Source organism: Mus pahari, chromosome 15 (assembly GCF_900095145.1).
Source record: "Mus pahari chromosome 15, PAHARI_EIJ_v1.1, whole genome shotgun sequence".
Classification (NCBI taxonomy): domain Eukaryota; kingdom Metazoa; phylum Chordata; class Mammalia; order Rodentia; family Muridae; genus Mus; species Mus pahari.
In genome coordinates, this window is record NC_034604.1 from 51,490,682 (window position 1) to 51,498,524 (window position 7,843).

Below are 7,843 nucleotides of genomic sequence, written 5' to 3' on the forward strand. Positions count from 1 at the left end.
TCAATATTCTCTTAAAATGAACAATAAATTCAATAGTATAAAGAATAAGAACAGGGGCTGGAGATATTGCTCAGCAGTTAAGAGTGTTTGATACACAATCGTGAGGGTTAGAGATTAGATCTCAGCTCCCACTTAAGAAGTCCGAAGTTTGGCAAATATCTTTGACTCCAACTTAGAGGGACCTAAGGCTGTTTTCTGACTTCTGTATGTGTGCATGCCACTCCACCCATGCACTCATACAGTGTGCATATGCTCAAATACATAAAAATGATGTCTTTTAAAAATGATAAGAAGGCTAATATGACTAGAAACTTTGACTTGGACTTCTCCATCTGAATAAGAAGGGCTAAGCAGCTATGTCCCGACTAGAATGCATTGTGATAACTAGTCCTCAGGAGTAGTATATAAACGACAAGGAATAAGTGTTAAGTTTTGTTGCTATGTAAAAAAATGCTTAAACAAATAGTCGCTGAAATTTCACAATTTATCATCTTGGAATGTCTAGACTGGGGTCTGGAGAATATCCGAGTCAGCTCTTTGAAGAAGGGTGGGATGAAATCCTATTGCCTTCTCCTCTGGAGCTCTGTCCTCCTCAAACTCATTCCTAGTGTAAGTGGCGTTCAGCTTCTTACAGTGGAGAATGGAAGACATTCTATCGTCTCTGATGTCATCAGGGGAAGACTCTTGTCCAGAGAGATGCTTATGCATGATTCCTCTATCACAGCATAGAGAACTCCTTCACAATGGCTTCTCATGCTTGGAATCTCTCTTTTTCTTTTGTTACCATCTACAGAACTACCTATGTCTTGTTGTCATTCCTGGAGATTGAGCCCGGGCCTCCTGTTAGGCAAACACTCTACCAATGAGTGATAGTCCCTCCCCAAATTCCCTTATTGTAAAGAGGAACTGACTAGTAGTCCTTATTACATGTATAGTCCTCCTTTGTCATGCAACATGATCATGGAAGTAATGTCTGATAAAGGTCATGAGAACACTTCAGAACTGTGTCTATCAAAGACAGACTGGAGAAATGCTTTGGAGTCTATTATTAAATGATGCAGGTGGCAAAAGCATGGCAGTCTTGTTCTTATATTGCTGATCTGGAAGTGGGGGCCTTTGGGGTTATGATTTGAGACACTGTCAATAGTGAGTGTCCCTGACTTACCTCTACTATGCTACAGGAGTGGTCAGAGAGCCTCTGGCTTATGCTGCAACTCTAGCACAGAGCCCAATGCCTGGCACATTGCAGATGTTCCAAAGAAAAAGGCATAAACAAAAAACAGTGAGTGAATGATTACATACAACAGCCGAAGATTTATTTCTTATTTAAGTAATCAGAATCCCAGATGCTAGTTGCTCTGAGTCAGTCTCCTAGAATACGGCAGGTTAGGGTAGAAAACAGACAGTGAATTTCCAGTTTCCTTTTGATTAATGATACCTCTGTATTTATAGAACCCAGAGGCACAATTTCAGGGCATAATTTGCCAAAATGGCTTGGAATATAGCCATTTATCAGTAGAGGCAGTTAATATATTTAGCACAAAGGATCTTATAGTGGTATGCTGCTGCAATTAACAGATTATTATTATAAAGCTTAGAACGTTGTAAGAGGAGGTAACTGCTTTGAAAATTATTCTAACAGTACCTTCATTTCTTTCTAATATACAACTTGAATCTGCCTGTTCTAGCTTGCTTGTGTCGCTGTGATAAGCACCCAGACCAAAAGCAACTAGGGGAAAAGATTTTCTTTGGCTTGCAGGTTAGTCAGTCATCCAGGGAAGCTGAGGCAGGAACTCCAGGGAGGAGCTTGAAGCAAAAGCCATGGAGGAACAAGTCTTACTGACTTGCTTTCTCTGGATTGTCAAGCTACCTCCCTTCTACAATGCAAGCCCACCTGCCCACCTGCATAGGGATGACACCACCTATAGTGGACTGAGCCCTCTCACACCAATCAGCAACCAAGATACTACCCCACAGTCAAGTCCACAGATCAGTCTAACTGAAGCAGTTACTCAACTGAGATTCCCTCTTCCTTGATATGCCTAGGTTTGTATCATTTTGACAGGAAGGTATGACAATGATCAAGGTTAAAAACAAATTGAACCCTTCAGAAGTAAACAGACAAAAATCCATGATACTATAAATCATATACTATATTTTGATAAATGTCTGTGAAGTAACCTCAGCTATGGCACACCAGCATATACACATAGAGCGCTCTATAGACAGTACTACATAGTTTTTGTAGTTTGTTTTATTTGAAAATATATGACAGGCATATTTTCATGGCAATGAATACAAATAGGAATTATTATTTGAGTAGTTCTATGACGCTTCCTTTTATGTTGTTTGCAACATATTTCATTCAATGCACTTCTTTCCCAGTGGACAACTACTAAATTCTCTGCAGATGCTCTAGGGGGACACACATTATGTTGGTTAGCATCCTGCTATATCAGCCTTTGCATGCTTCCTTAAGTATTTCTGTAAAATAAATATCCACCAATATTATAGATGCCAAAGGATAACAAATCTTAATATTGACAGATTGCTTTTAGAAATGTCTAATCCCATGCTTAGATTATAAAGCATGTGTTTACCCCTTATCAACAAGGTAAAAGCAGTAGATGTCTTAGTCAGGGTTTCTATTCCTGCACAAACATCATGACCAAGAAGCAAGTTGGGGAGAAAAGGGTTTTTTCGGCTTACACTTCCACATTGCTGTTCATCACCAAGGAAGTCAGGACTGGAACTCAAGCAGGTCCGGAAGCAGGAGCTGAAGCAGAGGCAATGGAGGGATGCTTCTTGACTGGCTTGCTTCCCCTGGCTTGCTCAGCTTGCTCTCTTATAGAACCCAAGACTACTATCCCAGGGATAGCACCACCCACAAGGGGTCCTCCCCCCTTGATCACTAATTGAGAAAATGCCTTACAGCTGGATCTCATGGAGGCATTTCCCCGACTGAAGTTCCTTTCTCTGTGATAACTCCAGCCTGTGTCAAATTGACACAAAACTAGCCAGTGCAATAGACTACTGAATATTTTCCAAATATGTGAAATACATGCTGGCTTATTTGCATTTATTTTATGTAGTACTTTGTATCTCTACTTCACTCAATTTTAAAGTCTCCTTGAAGATGAGCTTATTAAAAGGCTTTTAGGCATTATCTTCTTTCTCATCCTTCCTGGAGAGGAGCTACTTCCTATGGAATAAAAGAAACTGCCTCTAAACACTCTTCGTAAATAAAGATTTGAGTTGTCTTATTAACATAAGAAATCAAAATATGTCTGGTTTGATCTTCTAGTTATGATATGGTCAGGGATCTAACATTATAACTTGGAAAGTAAAAAGTACCTCCTCCTCCCATCTCACAGACCTTCAACCATCTTAACCCTCTGACTTCTGCCTTTCCTGGGTTAACTATAACTGTACTTCTGGACAATGTATATTGTATATTGTACTTCTGGACAATGGGATATTATTTAGCTATAATGAAGAATGGAACTTGTTGTTTGTAGAAAGATAGGTGGAAATGTGAGCATTATGTTCAATGAAATAAACCAGAAAATGTGAAAGGGAAGGAATTAATATTTTCTTCTCATATATGGAAATTTAAAAGAAGAAAAGTCAACCTGCATGTGTAGTGGATGAGGCACTTGGGGGATGTATATTGTTGGTCCATCACAACAGTGTCAAATAGCCCAGTGCCTCTGACCCATGTGAGTGGTAAACCTTTCCCTACCGTGTAGTTCAGAGAAAAGAGAAAGACTTCATCAACTGGCGAGATTCTAGCCCAAGGATTGGTGTTTACAAACAAGTGACCAGTGTAGGCAAAAGGTAACCACCATAGCTTCCTTTTCAAGAATGACTGCAGCCTATGACATCTCCCCTACAGAGACCCACTACTGAGAGAGATTACATACATAAACCTATGTCCATGCTCATAAGTACACTGGAAACCAGCCTCCTTGCTCCAGATGTGTAAAATAAATGGGTTACGTTTCTGGATTGCATAGTTCGTGGCCTCTGTCAGAGAAGCCCAACCCACTGGACCTTGACTTTTCTGTCTCTGTGTTTGTTCTTTCTTCACTCTTTTGTCTCCCAAGTCAGGTTTCCAGGACCAAGCCAGACAGATTGCAGCACACCTGGATATAAAATAGTGACTGACAGAGCATGGGAACGGGTGTATGTAGAGAAAGTTGGGATGAATTTGATCAGTGCAACCTGTGTACATGCATTGCACTCTCACACTGAATACCATCAGTATGTGCATTTAATGCATGTTAATGAAAAGTTTAAAACAGATCTCTTTGGGAAATGAAAGATAACTTGTTTTTTCTTATTAAAATGTCTATTATTTTGGAAGTAGGACGTAAACTAAATGTTACCTTATGAGTAGTATGTTTTCATGGGTGCTGGGCTCATGGCTCTATATAGCAAGTGTTTGCTTCTGATCAGAGCACAGTTTCAGAGATGAGAAGTAGAGGTAGATCATAGCTGCGAGAAGGCCCAGGGACAGAGGTGGAGGGCTGTGGAAGACAGAGGACCTCAGATATGCCCTGGACAAACCACTTTTAAGTGGTGACTGTCTTCTCTATTCCAAGCAAAAGGCTCCTACCTATTACAAACTTTTACTGTTGTGTTTTCATTAAGAGATGTCTCAAGGTCGGTATTAAAGGTCAAGTGTTGGACTAATGGCAAGTCCAACAAAAGTAAAGATAAAGTGCCTTCTGTGGAGGTCAACCTACTCCAGACTAATCCCTTCCATAACTTCACAGAGGAACACCGTGTCCAATACTGATTAATGATCTGTAGATCTGTATCCTAGTAAGATGCCTGCTGTTCCACTGAGAGAAGCCCCACACCTCATGCACACAGTAGCGATAGTAAGAAGATAATTCAACCTAAGACCACCTTCCAGGATGTCCCCTGAGTGGTACACAAAGCTTAAGAAGGGACAGCTTAAGGGTTTCACCTTGTTTCTCCTCCATCTTCTCTTTTTGAGCTGTCAGAGTCGTTAAGTGTAATGTGCTGCATTGTGGAGAAAGAACACACATAATTTGTAATCTGAACCCTTAAACTACACCCAGGACTGACAACTGAGTGAACAGCCAACACAACACCACTTTGTGAATAACAATCCCACAGGTTGTTTGAAATACACTGAGATAAAAAATATAAAATATGCTTTACCACACTTTATACTTGTAATTTTTATTGCCATATGCATGTGTGTAAATTTCAGAACATTTTAAGTGAGGCAGCATGACATAGTTGTCCAAACACAGATGCTCTGAGAGAAATTTAACTCTGTGACTGATAAGTGCCACTAAGAGATGACTCTTCCATCCCTTTAGGGCACATCCAGTTTATGTCTACGATATCCTTGGAAAGCTACTTTTAGTTGGCATAGTTTTCCGTTTTCTTTTCTTTTCTTTTTTTCTCCTTGAGATTAGCTAAATTGTAAAATTTGAAACAATTCAACTAATTAAAAAAATACATTTATCCTAATCCAACAAAATGTCTGGCCAGTCTTGCTACATAAGTGACAGTTTAATAACATAAAGAGACAGTTTAATAACACGAATACTCTTGAATTTTACTTTCAGATTAAGTAGGTACCCCATTTGCATTCTTCTGACAGAGATGCAAGAGAGCCACAAAAGGAACTGTGAAGCTGAGTGGCTACTGCCCACCGGAGTTCTGGAAAGATACGAGGAAGGGGGATGGGATGGAAAGCACTCTTTCTAGAAGAACAGATTCCAGTTATTGGTCCAGTGAATGAACCTGAGTACTATGACTTGAAATAGTCAAATAGCCTGTAGCAGATCCTCTGTCACAGGGCTCCATACCCAAATAGCATTAGGAGGGAGAAAGCCTCCCAAGAGTGCAGATGGGCCTGTGAGTGCAGGTAGGACATCCACTACTGCACAGAGGAACCCATCCAGAACCCTCAGGACACAGGAACTAAGGGGCTGCCTGGGACAAGAATCTTCTGGTCTCCATCAGTGCCCAGATCTGATCTTGTGCCACAGAACCACATATACAAATACTGCCAGAGAGAGCTGGTCTCCCAGGATTGCCTATACATCTGCAAGCACAGGTAAGACCACCACTTCTCTTCAAATTCCTGGACCCAGAGGGACACTCACAGAGTCATCAGGTCCCAGGAACCAAGGATCAGCTGGGGACAGGATCCTTCTGATCTCTATCTACACCTCAGAACTGACTCTAGACCACAGCTCTCCATACCTAAATTCCTCCTGGAGAGAACTGGTCTCCCAGGAGCACTGGCACACAGGTTTTCAGAAGGGACAAGCCACAGTCAGAGACAGCATGACCAGCTAACACCAGAGGTGACCAGATGGTGAAAGGCAAGCGCAAGAATATAAGCAACAAAAACCAAGACTACTTGGCATCATCAGAACCCAGTTCTCCCACCACAGTGAACCCTGGTTACCCCAACACACCAGAAAAGCAAGACTCTGATTTAAAATCACATCTCATGATGATGATACAGGAATTTAAGAAGGACATAAATAACTTCCTTAAAGAAATACAAGAGAACACAGGTAAACAGGTAGAAGACCTTAAAGAGGAAGCACAAAAATCCCTTAAAGAATTGCAGAAAAACACAAACAAATAGGTGAAGGAACTGAACAAAACCATCAAGGATCTAAAAATAGAAATAGAAACAATAAAGAAAGCNCAAAGGGAAACAACTCTGGAGATAGAAATCCTAGGAAATAAATCAGGAGTCATAGATGCAAGCATCACCAACACAATAGAAGAGAGAGGTGAAAGAATCTCAGGTGCAGAAGATTCCATAGAAAACATTGACACAACAGAGAAAATGCAAAATGCAAGAAGATCATAACCCAAAACATCCAGGAAATCCAGGACACAATGAGAAGACCAAACCTAAGGATAATAGGTATAGAAGAGAGTGAAGATTCCCAACTTAAAGGGCCAGTACATATCTTCACCAAAATTATAGAAGAAAACTTCCCTAACCTAAAGAACGAGATGTCCATGAACATACAAGAAACCTACATAACTCCAAATAGATTGGACCAGAAAAGAAATTCCTCCCATAATAATCAATAATAATTCCATCATATAATATTCAAAACACCAAATGCACTCAACAAAGAAAGACTATTAAAAGCAGTAAGGGGAAAAGGTCAAATAACATATAAAGGCAGACCTATCAGAATTACACCAGACTTCTCACCAGCAACCATGAAAGCTGGAAAATCCTCATATAGACCCTAAGAGAACAAAATTGCTAACCCAGACTACAATACCCAGCAAAACTCTCAATTACCATAGACGGAGAAACCAAGAGATTCCATGATGAACCCAAATTTACACAGTATCTTTTCACAAATCTAGTCCTGCAAAGGATAATAGATGGAAAACTCCAACACAAGGAGGGAAACTACACCCTAGAAAAAGCAAGAAAGTAATCTTTAAACAAACCCAATCGAAGATAACCACATAAACATAAAAATAACATCAATAATAACAGGGAGCAACAATCACTATTCCTTAATGTCTCTTAGAATCAATGGGCTCAATTCCCCAATGAAAAGATATAGACTAACAAACTGGATATGTAAACAGGACCCAGGATTTTGCTGCATAAAGGAAATGTACCTCAGTGTCAAAGACAAACACTACCTCAGAGAAGAGGACTGGAAAACAATATTCCAACCACATGGTCTAAAGAAACAAGTGGGAATAGCCATTTTTTATTATTATTATTTTCTTTATTTACATTTCAAATGCTATCCCGAAAGTTTCCCATACCCCTCCCCCCACCTCTGTTCCCCTACCCACC

The 7,843-nt window shown here is 40.2% G+C and overlaps 1 long non-coding RNA gene across 1 annotated transcript in view; it reads right to left on the bottom strand.

Annotated features, from left to right (window-relative positions):
* Positions 1-2,244: 2,244 nt before the first annotated feature.
* Positions 2,245-7,843, bottom strand: part of LOC110332893 — a 25,860-nt gene continuing 20,261 nt past the window's right edge. Inside the window, exon 3 of the long non-coding RNA XR_002381052.1 lies at positions 2,245-2,484. This is a non-coding gene — a long non-coding RNA (uncharacterized LOC110332893). The remainder of the gene's footprint in view (positions 2,485-7,843) is intronic.